A 19,742-nucleotide genomic window follows, 5' to 3' on the forward strand; every position below is an offset into this window, starting at 1 on the left:
AGTTATGATCTTGGACAAATCACATAATTTCTCTGAATCCTATCAGGGCACCTGGGTGGTTCACTCAGTTGAGTGACCAACTCTTCATTTTGGCTCAGGTCATGATCTCAGGGCAGACTGTTTTCCTGGGATTAAGCCCCTAGTAGAGCTCCACACTCAGCAGGAAGTCTGCTTGACGATTTGTTTCTCTCTCTCTGCCCCTCCCCCTGCTCTCTCCCTCTCTCAAATAAATAAAAAGATCTTTAAAAATATACATATGCCTAAGAATCTCAATAAACCCCAAGCACATATATAAAGAACACTACACCAAGGAACTTCATAATCAAATTGCTTAAAACCACTGATGAAGAAAAAAAAAATATCTTCAAAGAAGCCAGAGAAAAAATACATTTACAGAGAAAGAAAGAGAAGAGTGACAGCAAGCTTCTGGCCAGAAATGATCCAAGCCAGAAGATGGTGAAGGAATATCTTTAAATTACTAAGAGAATAACTTTCAACCTAGAACTTTACACCCAGTATAGATGTCTTTCAAAAATGAAGACGAATTAAGGACATTTTAAGATATTCAAATGCTGAAAGAATTTATCAACAGCAAACTTGAACTAGAAGACATGTTAGACGAAGTCTTCTGGCAGAAGGAAAATGATAAACAGAAATCTGGAGCTACACAACAGAATGAAGAGCACATGAAATGGTAATTACATGGGATCATAGGAAAACACTTTTTTTATTATTTGAATCTCCTTTTTTATTTAAATTTTGTTAGTTAACATACAGTGCAATATTTGTTTCTGGAGGAGAATTCAGTGATTCATCACTTACATACAATACACAGTGCTCATCACAACAAATGCCCTCTTGAATCTCTTTTAAAGTGGCACAATGATGTGGAATACTGAAAACCTAAAAACCTATAACCCGGGAAGTGCCCATGGGCCGGTCAAGGCATCCGCCCAGCAGGGGGAGCCTGTGGACTTCAGGAAAGACTGCTAGCTACCAGCCTGTCCTTCTGGAATTGGACTCCCATGTGGGGTAAGATAGGGCTCTCCAAAAGCAACAGAGTGGAATCCCTCAAGCATAGATTATAAAACCTGAATGGATGTCCTTCTGGGAACCTGGTCTTCATCTAGGCTTTCCCACTAATTTGCTGTGAAGTGAAATTTTGGGCACCTACCTTTCTTTTTTTTTTTTTAATTTTTTTATTGTTATGTTAATCACCATATATTACATCATTAGTTTTTGATGCAGTGTTCCATGATTCATTGTTTGTTCATAACACCCAGTGGGCACCTACCTTTCTGAGTCTCAACTCTTCATTTGTAAAACGAAGGGTGAGATTAGGTAATATCTAAGGACCTTTCCATTTCCCACAGTCTGAAATTCCTTGGCCAAGCACTTTGTGTAATTTTTTTCACTTAATTCTTCATTCCAACCCCAAAGCAAGAGAGGGAAATAATTATCTCAGTTTCACAGATGAGGAAACTAAGACCCAAAGATGTTAGGAAATTCGCCTAACATCAAACAGGTGGGGCTGGCATTTGAGCCAAAGGCCATGCTTGTCCTGACACATGCTGTCCTGTATCAGGGGCTCCCATGCAGGCCACATGTGCTCTGCAAGGACCCCCACCCCCACTTCCACCGAGAAACACCTCTGTCTGCTGTTTGCTCCTCAAAATCAAACTCTAACCTGTAAGGGCTCTTGCCCATCTGGTCCAACCCTCTCAATTCACTTATGAAGAAGTTAATTCAAAAGGGTTTTAAAATATTTACAACCTCTTATACCTGCCAGTTCAGTTCCTTTAACAGTCCACTCCAATGAGAGTATGGCTTAATGATAGTTCTCTTCCTTATATCGGGACAGAACCTCAAGGTTTACACATAACTACCAGAGTATTATCTCAGCTCTTCATGACAAATGTAAATGCTCATAATAAGAATGAATTTTTTAAATACCCATTTTATAGGGGGTAGATATGTCAGCACAACTTAAGTAAAATGAACACATAACAGAGAGTCAACTAATAAGAACTGTAACCTTAATCCCCCAATTCCAATCTCCTGCTTTTCTGTTATACCTGTTTCCTTCCAAGTCACTCTGCCTCCAAAACCTGTGATAAGCAATGTGTGTGTGTGTGTGTGTGTGTGTGTGTGTGTGTGTGTGTGTGTGTATTTATCATGTTTATAATTAGAGGAAAATGACAAGAAAAAATGCTCAGAATGAGACCAGTTGGATGGAGCAGTGGTAAGTGGCACCATGAGCAAAGATCCTTCCTCTCCTGCTGAGACCAACACCCAGTGTCCAGGGCTTTCAGAGGGCCCTCTTCTGCCTGCATGCTCTCATGGTCTGAGCTAGGGCATTGCCTCTTTGCATGGCTTCACAGTAGAGCAGCAGTCTGCTCTGTGGACCAGGTCTTCTACTCAACCTCCCCCAGAGCAGGCCAACTCCAGCCCCACCTCCCAGCCTTCTCTGGAAGTCAGGGAAGAGCCAAGCAGAAGCACGGGGGCCCCTTACACTCTTCTCATCTTTAATAAAGGAAAGATATAATCACCTCTTAGCTGCTTGGACCTAATTAACACCTACCCAGAGTTTTGGGTGCTGATTAAGGTCACCCTTCCCTAGCCAAGTCTCTTATAGGAAAATCTGTTGCAACTTGCTAGAGGTGGGACAATGGGGCTAAGGTCAGTGCAGGGATGGGGTCTCTCCTATTTGAGCTCTTCTAACAACTCAGCACTAGATCAGGACAAGCCAGGCTCTAACTAAATGGCAGCCCTGTTTTGAAAACCCTGCCCTCCTGCATCCTGCTCAGAACAAGAAGGGAGAAAGGCCCAAGTAGCTCCCCCAGTTCTCATGGTCTCCAATCCAAATTGCTTCTCCAAACCCCTCTCCCATTAGTACACTTCCCTTCTCCCCAGTCAGGAGAAGCTCCAAAACAGGCACCAGGACTATCCATCTATGAATTCAATTTCCAAGTCTGTCAGAACCTTCTCAGCTTGAACTTGGCACAGGGAGTCACGACCTAGCTTTCACAACCCATCCCCATCTCCATTTCCCCTCCAAATTTACACCTTTTGGAATTGCACAAGAATTCATCTGAATCATTTGAAGAAGGAATAGACAGACAAATGAAGAAGGTCATTGCAGAACACAAGCTCTAGGAAGAAAACAGAGGGTGATATATAAAGATTGCGCACAGGGGTAGGACAGTGCCACCTAAGTGGCCAGAGGCCAAGAAAGGCTACTTCTTGGAGTGGTCCCATGCACAGTCTACAGCTGGCACACATACCCATCCACTCCCTCCACCCACTCCAGCACTCCCTATCCATCATCCCTGCCCCCTCCATAGCCCTTGTAACTCTTTGATATGTTTTTATTTATTATTTTGCCTGTTGCTAGTCTACCCAACTGTAATGCTCCATGAAAGTAGGGTTTTGTATGTTTTATTCACCGCTGTATAACCAGTGCCTGGACTAGGGTTTGGCACACAGCAAGAGCTTGATAAACATGTGTTGAATAAAGTGGCCTCCATTTTTCCTGGCAAGATGACCATGAGCCAATGACTAAGATGAAGCTGACTTTCCAAACCCCTGGCCCTTCTCAGAGAAGGCATGGGTAGAGTGACCTCTGATCTTCCAGAACCAAGAGGAGGACTAAGTTCCCCCACCAGAGGCCATGCTGAAGGGGCAGTGACCCCTATCTGGAGAGATGTCCAGAACCTCTTACCCACTGGCATTGAGCTTTAGATCCCTAGGTACACACACACACACACACACACACACACACACTCATAAACACACACACACTCATACTCACACACATCATACAGGAAGCCCTGCCATGTTGGGTCTCCTTCATAGCCCTGAGGCAAGCTCTATCATTGAACTCTCTGGCCCTCTGCCTAGCCAGGTAACATCAGTGTACAGACTTTATTCTTTAAAGGGTCTCTGAAGAACCATTCTGACGCTCAAAATACTTATCCTATACAACAGAAATAGGACATAGGTTCCTGCCTTATGCCAAGAAGACACAACCTGAGGAAATAACTACTCAAGACTCTTAGGGCTGGTGTTCTTTGGGATGCATCCTCTGAAACTAGGAAGATAGGGCTCAAGGCTGTTCTGCCTCCTCAGCATGTACAGTTGGATGTTAAAGAGTGATCGTAATGAGTACAGTGTTTCTGTAAATGTGTAATCAGGTCACACAGCCACAAGACAACAACAAACCCTTTGAATTCAATGTGGCTACCAAGCACTTAGGACCACTCTTCTATGGCATTGTTCTTAAAACTACATGATAGCTGTGCATGGGTGACCTCAGGAAAAAGTCAGGCAGGTACAGTTCTAGGCTAACTACAATTAGGGTCCTAAACTCCCACCCACAGCACATCATTTGTTGTCACATGTTTGCCCAAAGCTTGAATGGATGCTTCACTAAGCCTGTCCTTCATTTAAAGGTAAGGCAATACCTTATCCCCACCCAAATAAATGTCAAAAGCCAGGTGGCAGGACCATTCCATGTGCCAGACACCGTACCAGTCCCTGAAAAGAAAGAAGAAAACAAAACAGACATGGATGTTGGAAAAATTACTTAAATGTGTGGGCTTCTGCTTTCTCATCAAAAATGGAGTAATGGCTACCCCTTAGAGATGTCAAGAGGATTTTATGAGATAATATGTGTAATTTTGGAGCTATTTATATTATCATCATGGTTATTAATAAAGCAACATGGCATCCATATGCATGAAAAGCCATATAATTATTTAAACTCTTGAACTAATATTTATCCTAAGAAATTTTTCCTAAGGAAAAGCCCAAATATGAAGATATATAAAGGAGAGAGATGGGAAGGAAATAAAGCACCTATTAAGTGTATACATTTTGCCAGGCACCAGCTAAAATACCTAACATTTGTTAATTCATGAAAATGAGCAAAGGAAAAAAAAAATACAAGAAACCTAAATATTCAACAGTAGCATAGAGAATGGAATATTTTACAGTCATTTAAAGTAATTATAAAGGCTATGTGGCAACATAGAAAAATGCTCATGACATCATGTGAGGTGGAGAAAGTAGGGTACAGAGAGTAGTCACGAGCATGATGATTGCAGCTACGAATGGTTCCTGTGCAGAAGCACAGCCACACAAAACAAGGCTTGCTCTACAATGATGGGTTTATGAAGGTGATTCTTTTTTCTCCATTTGCCAAACTGTTTGCAGTGTTGTTTATTGTCTGTTACCTTATTTTTATAGGTGTACTTTTCTTAAGGTGTTCTATTTGCAGGTTATTTCACTCAGTCTTATTTGGCCTCCCTGTCAATTCTGAGAGGGGAAAATGAAAATACCTTCAGGCTTGAAAGTCTTGGAAGGTAGTAAATCTTTGAAGATGCTTCAGCTGTGTTCAATTTGTTGCTATTTCCTGAAAAATAAATTGGAAGAGTTATCCCTTATATTTAGCTCTTCAACTATTCACAGCAAGCCTTCAGAAACTGAGGTACTACTGTGGCAGCATCTGCCAGCACTGCCACCAACAACAAGAGGACTTTATGTCCCTAGGGGTGCCATAAGCATGGGTTGACTTACCACCCATCAATCCAATAATCCATCCACCTGTTCTATTATCTACATGTCTATCCATTTGATGATTTACTATCTGTTTATCCATATATCCCACCCTTCTGCTTATCCATTCATCCATCCACTCTTCCTTGGTAGTGCCTCATCACAAAACTCCCTTACAGGAAATATATTTATTATTATGTTATATGTATATTTATTATTATTATTATTATTATTATTATATCAATGTTCTGATTCTTCAATTGGCCATTAGTAGAAAAGTCAAGGTGTAGGTTCCCAAATGGGGTAAATGATGCAACAGGACAGAACCTGAGGAGACATGTTTTTCATCTTCTCTCAGTCCTGGGTGGGCTGTTTGACAGCCAGTTCAGCAACTGGTCAGGCTCCCAAGGCCCATCCTAGGAACAAAGGGCTATAAGTAATCAGGTCACATTTGTCACCAGCATCCTCCCTATCCCAGTAGCACCCAGCTGGCTGGCTTGAGCAGGATCTTTAAGGAATTCCAAGAATTTGCCACCCAAATCTGTCACTTATCAGCCCTGTAGGTGGAGTGGGAGAGGTTGTGCAGTATGCACTTGTCAAGCTGCCAACTGAAAACCTGTTTTAATCAATTAAATAATGGGCTCTTTTTACATAAGCCTCAATTGTGACCTTCTCAATATAGCACTAATTGAGGTTGATAAGGGCAATCTACTCTGAACCTTCTCACCCTGCAGCAGACTGCTGAGGGCCCTACCTTAATCCCTAATAGGTTAGTTGGGGAAACTGAGCCAGGGTCTGATGAGTGACCGGGAGGTGTTCACAGAATAAGCTAAAGAATTAAAAATTTATTGAGTGTGTGTTTTTTGTGATGTCTGATGCCAGATGCTAAGACTGCAGGGATGAACCAAGAACATTTCCTGCCTAAGGAGCACATAGTCTAGTAAAGAAAACCAAACCCTAAAACAGAGACAATTGCTGTGTAAGGGGCCGTGATAGCAGTAAGGACAGGGTACAGTGAGAGTCCAGAAGTGGAGGCAGTCACATCTGTCTCAACAATCCCAGAGGCTGCAGGGAAAGAGGCATTGAACCTGGGCCTGACAGCACAAGCAGACATGGCTGCTCCCTGCTAGGTCAACGCAAGGAAGAGCATGGAGGAACAAGGGACAGGGTCCTCTGCAGTTCTAGGGCAGATCGCTGCTCACAAGGGGTCTCTGAGGCAGCAGTCACCCTTATTAATGGTGCAGCTCAGATTTGAAAATGGAAGCCACAGAAGGTCCTTAGCCTTCATATATCAGGTCACTGTTCTTATGCTTCATTTTGTCTAGAATGGCCTCCCTTGTCTCCACCTGGCCGCAAAGTCCCCCAGGCAACTATACCCCAGTCACTCTTCAAGATCCAACTCTCATGCTGCCTCTTCCATGAAGCCCTCCTGGAGTGACTCATGCCCAGGGCCATTTCCCTTTGTTCCCCCACAGTTCTGTATCTAATTCTAGGACCACATTTATCAGGTCACTTTCCAATTAGCTTGTGGATCCTGTCTCTAACAACCTTCATCTTTATATCCCCTGTAGCCCACACAGTGCCTGGCCCACAGTTGGCATCCACCATCTGATTGTGGAGATACCGACTCCTCCCAGGATCAACTCACATTCAGGTGATCCAGAAGCATCATCCAAACCCACTTCCTGCAGGGCTGAGCTTTTTGTCATGGAGGAAAGCTACCAGTTAACCTGGGAAAAACAAGTCTGTGGAATCTAGCCAGCTCCTCAGACAGTATGTCACAGACCAGCTACCACCGCCAACACACACCATGGTTTCAAATGTTTACAGGATATGTGGAGCTCGCTGGGCATGCCAGTCAACAACCAGCCACCCCACAAATATTAACTGAGAACTCACTGTAGACAAGCCACCAGAGCACCAGGACCCTTTGGTGGCTGGGAAGAGAAGTGGGAAGAACTTAACTAGTTATCAGAAGTGAGATAAAGTTGTTAATTTTAATTAATGAAAAAGCCTGATTGCCACTGTCCTCATTATGCTTTCCTGACTTTTCCAGAGTGGGCCTGTCTTACTTTATACCCAGATTTTTATTAAAAAGAAAAATTTAAGGCAATCTGAGTGGGAGTAGCAGATGTTGGGCATATAGTCACTGATTCATAGTTATTGATAGATTAGCAATAGGATCTAGTTTGCTACTCACCCATTTAGTCACTTTTGAATGGTTAAGCGAGGAGGTGTTGAGTGTGTGTGGGAAGAGGGGTTACTGGGACACAGGGAGGGTGAAGGGGGCAGGATTACAGAGGCCTTTGAGGGGTGCTGCCAGGGCAGTGACATTGTCAGCAGGACAGATCCCACATTGCCAGTCTTCTCTCCAAGTAGTCCCCATCTGCCTGTGTCAGCTCACTCCCCTTCCCACTCAGACCCTATGGCCTGGGCCCCTAGAGATGTTCTGTCCCTTTAGTTCTGTCCCCCCTGCATGGGGACAAATGATTCCACCTTCTTGTTAAGAGAAAATGGGAGTGGGGATTTTTTTCAGAGAACTTTGAGAAACTGAGAGAAAAACAAAAATAGAAGAGAGAAATTAGGAAGTGGTAGAAGTGGGAAGCTGTGCCAGGCACAGAGCCCATATCCTCCAGCATTGGGAGATGCAGATTGGTGTGGCTGGCAGGTGCCACCAAGACTCTGCCTTTTTACTCTTCGCAGGGATCAGCTACCTGACCCCAGCTGCTGCCCCCACACCTCTACCAACATGGTGCAGGCAGGTGGGAAGGAAATGCTTCTGTGTTTCTCAGTAGGGACTCTGAACTGAAGGCAGTCCTGCCCACCCACCCCTGACCAACATCCCTCAGAGGCCCCTTGATCTCCCTTCCCAGCTCGTACCTGCCAGCAGGTAAAGCTGGATGAATTTTTCTCTTCCCTGGTCTCAATTCCCCTGGTGTTACCTGCTCTTAGGGCCCCATCCACTCACTGGTACATTTCTCCCATCTTGAGGCTTCTGTTCTAGCTGCTGGTTAGCAGATCACATGCTCATTGGGCCTGTCATCAACTGTCTTGTCAGCCACCACTTAGGTCTCCACCCAGAGGGCCCACGACATATGGAGCTGACTTCTGTCCTGGCTCCTCTGTGGGACTTGCTGGGGCTTGTCTCCCTAGTAAACCTCTCCTCAAGCCCAGTGGCCATTCATACTCATCCTGGGCAGGGATGGCTTCTTATCTCCAAGCCTCACTCTCTACCTTAAGGCCAACAGGGCACAGGTCCCTATCATTTATTTTGCCCAGACCCTCCACACTCCATGCTTACATCTGCCCAGACTATTCCTATTGCTCCTGACATGAAATTTAGTGCCTGCCCCTACCCAGCCTCCTCTCAATGTCTGAAAACTCCTTTCAAATCCCAGTTCTGCTATTCAAAGGCCACTGATCTGGACAAACCTTTTGAACCTTCCAGGGATAAGCCCCATCTGTAAAATAGGGAAAATGATAATAACTAACTCAGAGAGTCTCATGGGAGACAGTACAGGTAACTGTGAACTGTTAGTTTTATTGGCCTCTGGCCTCAGAATAACTAGTAAATTCACTCTTCATCTTCACCACATAAAATACATTCCCTCTCTGATTCAGGATGGTGTGCCCCACCCTGAAGCCTGCCTTCCTTGCAGGTTTTCTGGTTTTTCCTTTTTTAATTTCAAGTTTTTATTTAAATTCTAGTTAGTTAAACATACCTGGTAAAATTGGTTTCAGGTGTAGAATTTAGTGATTCATCACTTACACACAACACCCAGTGCTCATGACAACAAGCGCCCTCCTTGATACCCATCACCTATTTAGCCCATCTCCCCACCCACCTCCCTCTGTCAACCCTGAGGGTTGATCTTAATGATACCCTCTGTATCATTAAGAGTCTCTTACAGTTTGTTTCCCTCTCTCTGTGTTTTCCCTCCCCTATGTTCATCTGTTTTCTTTCTTAAATTCCACATAGGAGTGAAATTATATGGTATTTGTCTTTCTCTGACTGACTTCATTTAGCATAATACACTCTAGCTCCACCCACATAGTTACAAATGGCAAGATTTTATTCTTTCTGATGGCTGAGTAATATCCCACTGTATATATATACACTCCACATCTTCTTTATCCATTCATCAGTCGATGGATGTTTCTTCTCTTTCCATAGTTTAGCTATTGTTGATAATTCTGCTATAAACATCAGGGTGATATATTTTTGCATCCTTTGGGTGAATATTTAGTAGTGCAATTGCTGGTCTTAGGGTAGTTCGATTTTCAACTTTTTGAGAAACCTCCATACTGTTTTCCAGAGTGGCTGTACCAGCTTGCATTCTCACCAACAGTGTAGGAGGGTTTCCCTTTCTCTGCATCCTTGCCCACACTGTTGTTTCTTGTGTTGTTAATTTTAGCCATTCTGACAGCTGTGAGGTGGTATCTCATTGTTTTGATTTGCATTTCCTTGATGATGAGTGATGTTCAGCATCTTTTTTTGTGTCTGTTAGCCATCTGTGTGTCTTCTCTGGAAAAATGTCTGTTCATGTCTTCTGTCCATTTCTTACCTGGATTATTTATTCTTTGGGTGTTGAGTTTGAGAAATTTTTTCTAGATTTTGGATCCTAATTCTTTATCAGATATGTCATTTACAAATATCTTTTCCCATTCCTTAGGTTGTCTTTTAGTTTTGTTGATTGTTGTGAGATGGACAGCAACATGCAGAAGAATGAAACTGGACCACTTTCTTACACAATACACAAAAATAAATTCAAAATGAATAGAAGACTTAAATGTGAGACAGGAAACCATCAAAATCCTAGAGAACATAGGCAGCAGCCTCTTTGACCTTGGTCATAGCAACTTATCAGACACATCTCTGGAAACAAGGGAAACAAAAGCAAAAATGAGCTATTGGGACTTCACCAAAACAAAAAGCTTCTACATGGTGAAAGTTTTTCCTCTTTCTTTATCCCCAGCTCAGAGCTGGTGCCTAGTAGAGGCCGTCCTGCTGTGCATCCAGCTCTCAACACCAGGTGGCAGCCAGGCCCTAGCCTAGTTAGCCCGGCCTCTTCCCTGGCTCAGAACCAAGGCCTGAGGCTTCTGCCCTACACTGTGCCAGGTTTGTTCCACCCTCCTCCACCGCTGGCAGCAAAGACCCAAAGAAAGCTTCCTTTTGCTCAGTGCAGGCTGAAGCCTTGAGGACAAGAGGAGGTTGGGCTGGATTCCAAGGCAGCTCTTCTGCCAGCTGGGGCCACCTTTGAGGGTAAAGACCCAACTGGGTCTCTGCTGAAGTGTGAAGGGGCTGAGGCCCGGGTGGGGCACAGGGGTGGGGCATGGCAGCCATTCCCCTGGAAGGCTGCCTTACCCACAGGACCTGGGGTGCCCTATGCCCTCAAGGCCCAGAGGCCCCTCTGGGACCCACTGAGCTGGAGACATAGCCTTTGTTCAACCTTTCTCTCTACTGACTTCCTCCCCAACCCCACAACCAGGCCTGAGCACACCAAGCCCTTCCCATTCTAAAACAATGTTTCTTCACTGGTCTCTCCCTTTGTCTCCCTTCTCTCTCCTTGTTACCTTCTTAGCCAAACTTACCACAAAAATGCCTTCATGTTCTCTTTGACTCCCACTTATTCCTCAACTCACTTCATTCTGACTTCTCCTGTTCTTCAAAATCTGCTATCTCTGGGGCCAGCCATGCCAACTCCAGGAACTCTTTCTATTTTGCTGCATGTCTTTGACACAGGCCTCAGTTGTGCCCTGTCCTTGATGCAACTCTTTCTGGTCTTCTCCATCTCTCTTTAGAATCTACTTCATACATGCCACTCAAGTCCATTACACTTTGCTTTTTTTTTTTATTATGTTATGTTAGTCACCATACAATACATCATTGGTTTTTGATGTGGTGATCCACGATCCATTCTTTTTGTAAAACACCCAGTGCTCCATGCAGTATGCACCCTCCTTAATACCCATCACTTGGCTAACCAATCCCCCCTCCCCCATCCTCTCTAAAAGCATTTGTTTCTCAGAATCCATAGTCTCTCATGGTTCATCTCTCCCTCCGATTCCGCCCCCCTTCATTTTTCCCTTCCTTCTCCTAATGTCCTCCATGCTATTCCTTATGTTCCACAAATAAGTGAAACCATATGATAATTGACTTCCTCTGCTTGACTTATTTCACTTAGCATAATCTCCTCCAGTCCCATCCATGTTGATGTAAAAGTTGGGTACTCATCCTTTCTGATGGCTGAGTAATATTCCATTGTATATATGGACCACATCTTCTTTATCCATTCACCTGTTGAAGGGCATCTCGGCTCGTCCCACAGTTTCGCTATTATGGACATTGCTGCTATAAACATTGGGGTGCATATGGCCCTTCTTTTTTTTTAATTTTTTATTGTTATGTTAATCACCATACATTACATCATTAATTTTTGATGTAGTGTTCCATGATTCATTGTTTGTGCATAACACCCAGTGCTCCATGCAGAACATGCCCTCTTTAATACCCATCAACAGGCTAACCCATCCCCCCACCCCCCTCCCCTCTAGAACCCTCTTTTCACTACATCTGTGTCTTTGGGGTAAATACCCAGGAGTGCAATTGCTGGGTCATAGGGTAGCTCTATTTTTAAATTTTTGAGGAACCTCCACACTGTTTTCCAAAGTGGCTGTACCAACTTGCATTCCCACCAACAGTGTAAGAGGGTTCCCCTTTCTCCACAACCTCTCCAACATTTGTTGTTTCTTCCCCTGTCCATTTTTGCCATTCTAACGGGTGTAAGGTGGTATCTCAATGTGGTTTTGATTTGAATTTCCCTGATGGCTAATGATGATGAACATTTTTTCATGTGTCTATTAGCCATTTGTATGTCTTCTTCAGAGAAGTGTTTTTTCATATCTTCTGCCCACTTTTTGACTTGACTATTTGTTTTTTGGGTGTTGAGTTTGAGAAGTTCTTTATACATCTTGGATATCAGCCCTTTATCTGTAGGGTCATTTGCAAATATCTTCTCCCATTCTGTGGGTTGCTTCATTGTTTTGTTGACTGTTTCCTTTGCTGTGCAGAAGCTTTTTATCTTGATGAAGTCCCAAAAGTTCATTTTTGCTTTTGTTTCACTAGCTTTTGGAGATGTATTTTGAAAGAAGTTGCATCAAGGACAGGGCACAACTGAGGCCTGTGTCAAAGACAAGCAGCAAAGTAGAGAGAAAGGGTTCCTGGAAGTATCTTGAAAGAGGTTACTGCCTATGTTCTCCTCTAGGATTTTGATGATTTGATGGACCTCTCACATTGAGGTCTTTCATCCACTTTGAGTTTATCTTTGTGAATGGTGTTAGAGAATGGTTGAGTTTCATTCTTCTGCATGTGGTTGTCCAATTTTCCCAGCACCATTTATTGAAAAGACTGTCTCTTTTACATTGCATGTTTTTTCCTGCTTTGTCAAAGATTATTTGACCATAGAGTTGAGAGTCCATATCTGGGTTCTCTATTCTGTTCCATTGGTCTATATGTCTGTTTTTGTGCCAGTACCATGCTGCCTTGGTGATCACTGCTTTGTAATATAGCTTGAAATTGGGCATTGTGATGCACCCAGCTTTGTTTTTCTTTTTCAACATTTCCTTGGCGATTCAGGGTCTTTTCTGATTCCATACAAATTTTAGGATTGTTTGTTCCAGCACTTTGAAAAATGTCATTGGAATTTTGATCGGGATGGCATTGAAGGTATAGATTCCTCTGGGTAGCATAGACATTTTAACAATGTTTATTCTTCCAATCCATGAGCCTGGAATGTTTTTCCTCTTTTTGTGTCTTCTTCAATTTCTTTCATGAGTGTTCTGTAGTTCCTAGAGTATAGATCCTTTACCTCTTTGGTTAGGTTTATTCCGAAGTATCTTATGGTTTTTGGTGCGTTTGTACATGGAATCGTTTCTCTAATTTCTCTTTCTACAGTTGCATTGTTAGTGTATAAGAAAGCAATGGATTTCTGTGCATTGATTTTGTATCCTGTCACATTACTGAATTGCTGTATGAGTTCTAGTAATTTGGGGGTGGAGTCTTTTAGGTTTTCCACATAAAGTATCATGTCATCTGCAAAAAGAGAGAGTTTGACTTCTTCTTTGCCAATTTAAATACATTTTATTTCTTTAGGTTGTCTGATTGCTGTTGCTAGGACTTCTAGTACTATGTTGAAAAATAGTGGCAAGAGTGGGCATCCTTGATGTGCTCCTGATCTTAAGGGAAAAGCTCTCAGTTTTTCCCCATTGAGGATGATATTCACTGTGGGTTTTTCATAGATGGATTTTATGAACTTGAGGAATATTCCCTCTATCCCTATACTCTGAAGAGTTTTAATCAGGAAAGGATGTTGTATTTTGTCAAATGCTTTTTCTGCATCAATAGAGAGGGCCATATGGTTCTTCTCCCTCCTCTTATTAATGTGTTCTATCACATTGATTGATTTGTGAATGTTGAACCACTCTTGCATCCCAGGGTAAATCCCACTTGGTCATTCTGGATGATCCTTTTAATGTATTGTTGGATCCTATTAGCTAGGATTTTGTTGAGGATTTTGGAATCCTTATTCATCAGGGATATCGGTCTCAAAATCTCCTTTTTGATGGGGTCTTTGCCTGGTTTGGGGATTAAGGTAATGCTGGCCTCATAGAATGAGTTTGGAAGTTTTCCCTCTGTTTCTATTTTTTGAAACAGTTTCAGTAGAATAGGTATTATTTCTTCTTTGAATGTTTGGTAGAATTCCCCAGGGAATCCATCAGGCCCTGGACTCTTGTTTTTTTGGGAGGTTTTTGATTACTGCTTCAATATCGTTACTGGTTATTGGCCTATTCGGGTTGTCAATTTCTTCCTGTTTCAGTCTTGGCAGCTTATAGGTTTCCAGGAAGGCCTCCATTTCATCCAGATTGCTCAGTTTATTGGCATATAGTTGTTGATAATAATTTCTAATAATTGTTTCTATTTCCTTGGTGTTAGTCGTGATCTCTCCTCTTTCATTCATAATTTTATTAATTTGGGTCCTTTCTCTTTTCTTTTGGATCAGTCTGGCCAGTGGTTTATCGATCTTATTAATTCTTTCAAAGAAGCAACTTCTAGTTTTGTTGATCTGATCTACTGTGTTTTTGGTTTCTAATTCATTGATCTCTGCTTTAATTTTAATTATTTCTCTTCTAATGAGTGGCTTAGGCATTGTTTGTTGCTTTTTCTCTAGTTCTTTAAGGTGTAGAGTTAGTAGGTGAATTCGGCATTTTTCTGTTTTTTTGAGTGAGGCTTGGATGGCTATGTATTATCCCCTTAGGACCGCCTTTTCAGTATCCCATAGGTTTTGTTCTGATGTGTTTTCGTTCTCATTGGTTTCCATGAATTGTTTAAGTTCTTCTTTGATTTCCTGGTTGACCCAAACATTCTTGAGCAGAGTGATCTTTAGCTTCCAAGTGTTTGAATTTCTGCCAAATTTTTTCTTGTGATTGAGTTCCAGTTTTAAAGCATTGTGGTCTGAGAATATGCAGGGAATAATCTCAGTCTTTTGGTATCGGTTGAGACCTGATTTGTGACCCAGTATGTGGTCTATTCTGGAGAAAGTTCCATGTGCGCTTGAGAAAAATGAGTATTCTGTTGTTTTAGGGTGGAATGTTCTGTAAATATCTATGAGGTCCATCTGATCCAGTGTATCATTCAAAGCTCTTGTTTCTTTGTTGATTTTCTGTTGAGATGATCTGTCCATTGCTGCAAGTGGAGTATTGAGGTCTCCTACAATTAATGTATTGTTATCAATATGACCCTTTATTTTGGTTAACAGTTGGCTTATGTAGATGGCTGCTCCCATGTTGGGGGCATAGATATTTACAATTGTTAGATCTTCTTGTTGGATAGACCCTTTAAGAATGATATAGTGTCGGGGGGGCGGAGCAAGATGGCAGAGGAGTAGGAGCCTTAGATTTCGTCTGGTCTCAGGAATTCAGCTGAATAGGGATCAAACCATTCTGAACACCTACGAACTCAACAGGAGATCAAAGAGGAGAGTAGCAACAACTCTCTGAACAGAGAAGCGACCACTTACTGGAAGGTAGGACGTGCGGAGAAGTGAATCCGAGGCGATATTCGGGAGGTTAGACGGCGGGGGAACGGGCCTCCGTCGGCCGCTTCTGGCAACTGATAGAGCTGCGGAGCACAAAATCAGACCTTTTAGAAGTTGTCTCCTCTGAGGGTCGTTGCTGCAGTGGCTAAGCGGGGGGTGGAATCCTCCCAGGACAGTGTGGTCTCAGGACCCTTGGGGTCACAGAAAGACCAGGGCTGCCTGAGTGCGGCAGAGCTCCCAGGTATCAGAGCGGGGAAGCCGGCTGCAGAGACAGAGCCGAGGCACAGGCTCTCAGCTCGGGGTTGCCATAAACTGTGATCCGCGGCCCAGTCGGGTCACTGCTCCTCCAGCAGGGACGCAACAAGCGGCAGAGCCGGGGAGACTCCCCTTTCTCCCCCGGGAGGAGCGGCGTGGAAGCCCACCACAGGGATCTGCTGGGTTTGGAGACTCCACACGGGGTCGGGTGCCAGAGATACAAACGCTCAGTCACAGGCTAGGTGAGCACAGATTGCGGCTGGAGACCAGGGAGACAGGAGTGACTGCTTTTCTCTGGGGGTGCACTGAGGAACGGGACCCCAAGTTCTCAGCTCCTCCGGGTGGAGATTAGGAGGCCACCATTTTCGCCCTGGTCCTCCAAAGCTGTACTGAGAGCTTGCAGGGAACAAAAGTTCCTGAGAGCAAACCCAAGAAGCTTGCTTAGTCCAGACCGACAAGGGCAGGGCAATTCAGCCTCCGGCAAAGACATTTGGAAACCACGGCAACAGGCCCCTCCCCCAGAAGATCAGCATGAACAGCCAGCAAGCCAAGACCAAGTTTACCGATCAAGGAGAACGGGAGAACTCCAGCGCTAGGGGAATACTGCACATAGAATTCATGGCTTTTTTTTACCATGATTCAGTACTTCATCAAAGTTAATTGTTTTAACTGTTTTTTTTTTATTTTTCTTTTTCCCTTTTTCAACCAACATCTTATCAATCCCTTTTTTAAAAAAAACATTTTTTTATTTTTCATTTTTAGAGTCATATCTTATCCCTTCATAGTAGTTACCCTTATTTTTGGCATATATATATATAAGTTGTTCTCACTTTAAAATTTTGAGATACAGTTTCTTCTAACAGATCAAAATATACCCTAAATCACTAGTGTATGGCTTTGTTCTAGTCTCTGCCTGATCAAATTCTCTCCCTTTTTGCTTTTTTTTTTTAAATCTTCTTCTTTCTTTTTCAAACGACTTATCAATTCCTTTTATAAAATCTTTTATAATTTTCATCTTTACAGTTATCTTCCATCCCTTCATTGTATCAACCCTTATTTTGTATATATAAATCTTTCTTCCTTTAAAATTTTAGGAGGCACTTTTTTCTAACAGACCAAAATACGCCCAAAATCTAGTGTGTGGCACTGATCTATGCACTAGCCTGATCATATTTGATCATATTCTGCTTATGTTGTATTGTTCGGTTTTGGTTTTTATCTTTTTTTTTTCCTCCATCTTTTTTCATTCTTTCCCTTTCTTTTTCCCTGGTTACAGATCTTTTCTGATTTGTAAACAGTATATTTGCTGGGGACGTTGTTAACCTGTTAGCATTTTGTTCGCTCATTCATCTATTCTCCTCTGGACAAAATGACAAGACGAAAAAGATCACCTCAGCAAAAAGAACAAGAGGTAGTACCGTCTGCCAGGGACCTACTCAATACGGACATTAGTACGATGTCAGACCTAGAGTTCAGAATCATGACTTTAAAGATACTAGCTGGGCTTCAAAAGAGCGTGGAAGTTATTAGAGAAACCCTTTCTGGAGAAATAAAAGAACTAAAATCTAACCAAGTCGAAATCAAAAAGGCTATTGATGAGGTGCAATAAAAAATGGGGGCACTAACTGCTAGGATAAATGAGACAGAGAGAAAATCAGTGATATAGAAGACCAAATGATGGAAAATAAAGAGGCTGAGAAAAAGAGATAAACAACTACAGGATCACGAGGGCAGAATTCGAGAGATAAGTGTTAACATAAGACGAAACAACATTAGAATAATTGGGATCCCAGAAGAAGGAGGGGGGGGGCAGAAGGTATATTGGAGCAAATAATAGCAGAGAACTTCCCTAATGTGGGGAAGGAAACAGGCATCAAAATCCAGGAGGCACAGAGAACCCCTCTCAAAATCAATAATAATAGGTCAACACCCCGACATCTAATAGTAAAACTTATGAGTCCCAGAGACAAAGAGAAAATCCTCAAAGCAGCTCAGGACAAGAGATATGTAACCTACAATGGTAGAAATATTAGATTGGCAACAGACCTATCCACAGAGACCTGGCAGGCCAGAAAGGACTGGCAAGATATCTTCAGAGCAATAAACAAGAAAAATATGCAGTCAAGAATACTATATCCAGCTAGGCTGTCATTGAAAATAGAAGGAGAGATAAAGAGCTTCCAGGACAAACAAAAATTAAAGGAATTTGCAAACACGAAGCCAGCCCTACAAGAAATATTGAAAGGGGTCCTCTAAGCAAAGAGAGAGCCAAAGCGCAGCATAGATCAGAAAGGAACACAGACAAGATACAGTAACAGCCACCTTACAGGCCATACAATGGCACTAAATTCATACCTTTCAATAGTTACCCTGAATGTAAATGAGCTAAATGCCCCAATCAAAAGACACAGGCTATCAGATTGGATTAAAAAACAAGACCCATCAATATGCTGTCTGCAAGAGACTCATTTTAGACCCAAAGACACCCCCAGATTGAAAGTGAGGGGGTGGAAAACCATTTACCATGCTAATGGACACAAAAAGAAAGCTGGGGTGGCAATCCTTCTATCAGACAAATTAGATTTTAAAAGAAAGACTGTAATGAGAGATGAGGAAGGACACTCTATCCTCCTTAAAGGGTCTATCCAACAAGAAGATCTAACAATTGTAAATATCTATGCCCCTAACGTGGGAGCAGCCAATTATATAAGGCAATTAATAACAAAAGCAAAGAAACGCATTCACAAAAACACAATAATAGTGGGGGACTTTAACACCCCCCTAACTGAAATGGACAGATAATCTAAGCAAAAGATCAACAAGGAAATAAAGACTTTAAATGACACACTGGACCAAATGGACTTTACAGACATATTCAGAACATTCCATCCCAAAGCAACGGAATACACATTCTTCTCTAGTGCCCATGGAACGTTCTCCAGAATTGATCACATCCTAGGTCACAAATCAGGTCTCAACCGGTACCAAAAGACTGGGATTATTCCCTGCATATTTTCAGACCACAATGCTTTGAAACTAGAACTCAATCACAAGAGGAAAGTCAGAAAGAACTCAAATATATGGAGGTTAAAGAGCATCCTACTAAAGAATGATGGGGCAACCAGGAAACTAAAGAAGAATTAAAAAATTCATGGAAACAAATGAAAATGAAAACACAACTGTTCAAAATCTTTGGGATACAGCAAAGGCAGTCCTAAGAGGAAAGTCTATAGCAATACAAGCCTTTCTCAAGAAGCAAGAAAGGTCTCAAATACACAACCTAACCCTACACCTAAAGGAGCTGGAGAAAAAATTGCAAGTAAAGCCTAAACCCAGCAGGAGAAGAGAAATCATAAAGATGAGAGCAGAAATCAATGAAATAGTAACCAAAAGAACAGTAGAACAGATCAACGAAACTAGGAGCTGGTTCTTTGAAAGAATTAACAAGATTGATAAACCCCTGGCCAGACTGATCAAAAAGAAAAGAGAAATGACTCAAATCAACAAAATCATGAATGAAAGAGGAGAGATCACAACCAACACCAAAGAAATACAAACAATTATAAGAACATATTATGAGCAACTCTATGCCAGCAAATTAGATAACCTGGAAGAAATGGGTGTATTCCTAGAGATATATCAACAACCAAAATTGAACCAGGAGGAAATAGAAAACCTGAACAGACCTATAACTACTAAGGAAATTGAAGCAGTCATCAAAAATCTCCCAAAAAACAAAAGCCCAGGGCCAGATGGCTTCCCAGGGGAATTCTATCAGACATTTAAAGAAGAATTAATACCTATTCTCCTGAAACTGTTTCAAAAAATAGAAATGGA

General features: G+C 42.4%; 1 long non-coding RNA gene across 1 annotated transcript; it reads right to left on the reverse strand.

The window, feature by feature from the left end:
- Positions 1 to 749: 749 nt before the first annotated feature.
- On the reverse strand, positions 750 to 5,405 carry LOC141371721 (uncharacterized). Its single transcript, XR_012376891.1, has 3 exons — positions 5,340 to 5,405; positions 1,291 to 4,536; positions 750 to 1,170 (listed from the first exon to the last, which is right to left on the reverse strand). It is a non-coding gene; the product is annotated as an uncharacterized lncRNA (long non-coding RNA).
- Between the last annotated feature and the right edge of the window lie 14,337 nt (positions 5,406 to 19,742).

Source organism: Callorhinus ursinus, unplaced genomic scaffold (assembly GCF_003265705.2).
Source record: "Callorhinus ursinus isolate GAN/ISIS: 27379988/994484 unplaced genomic scaffold, GSC_fseal_2.0 scaffold90, whole genome shotgun sequence".
Lineage (NCBI taxonomy): Eukaryota > Metazoa > Chordata > Mammalia > Carnivora > Otariidae > Callorhinus > Callorhinus ursinus.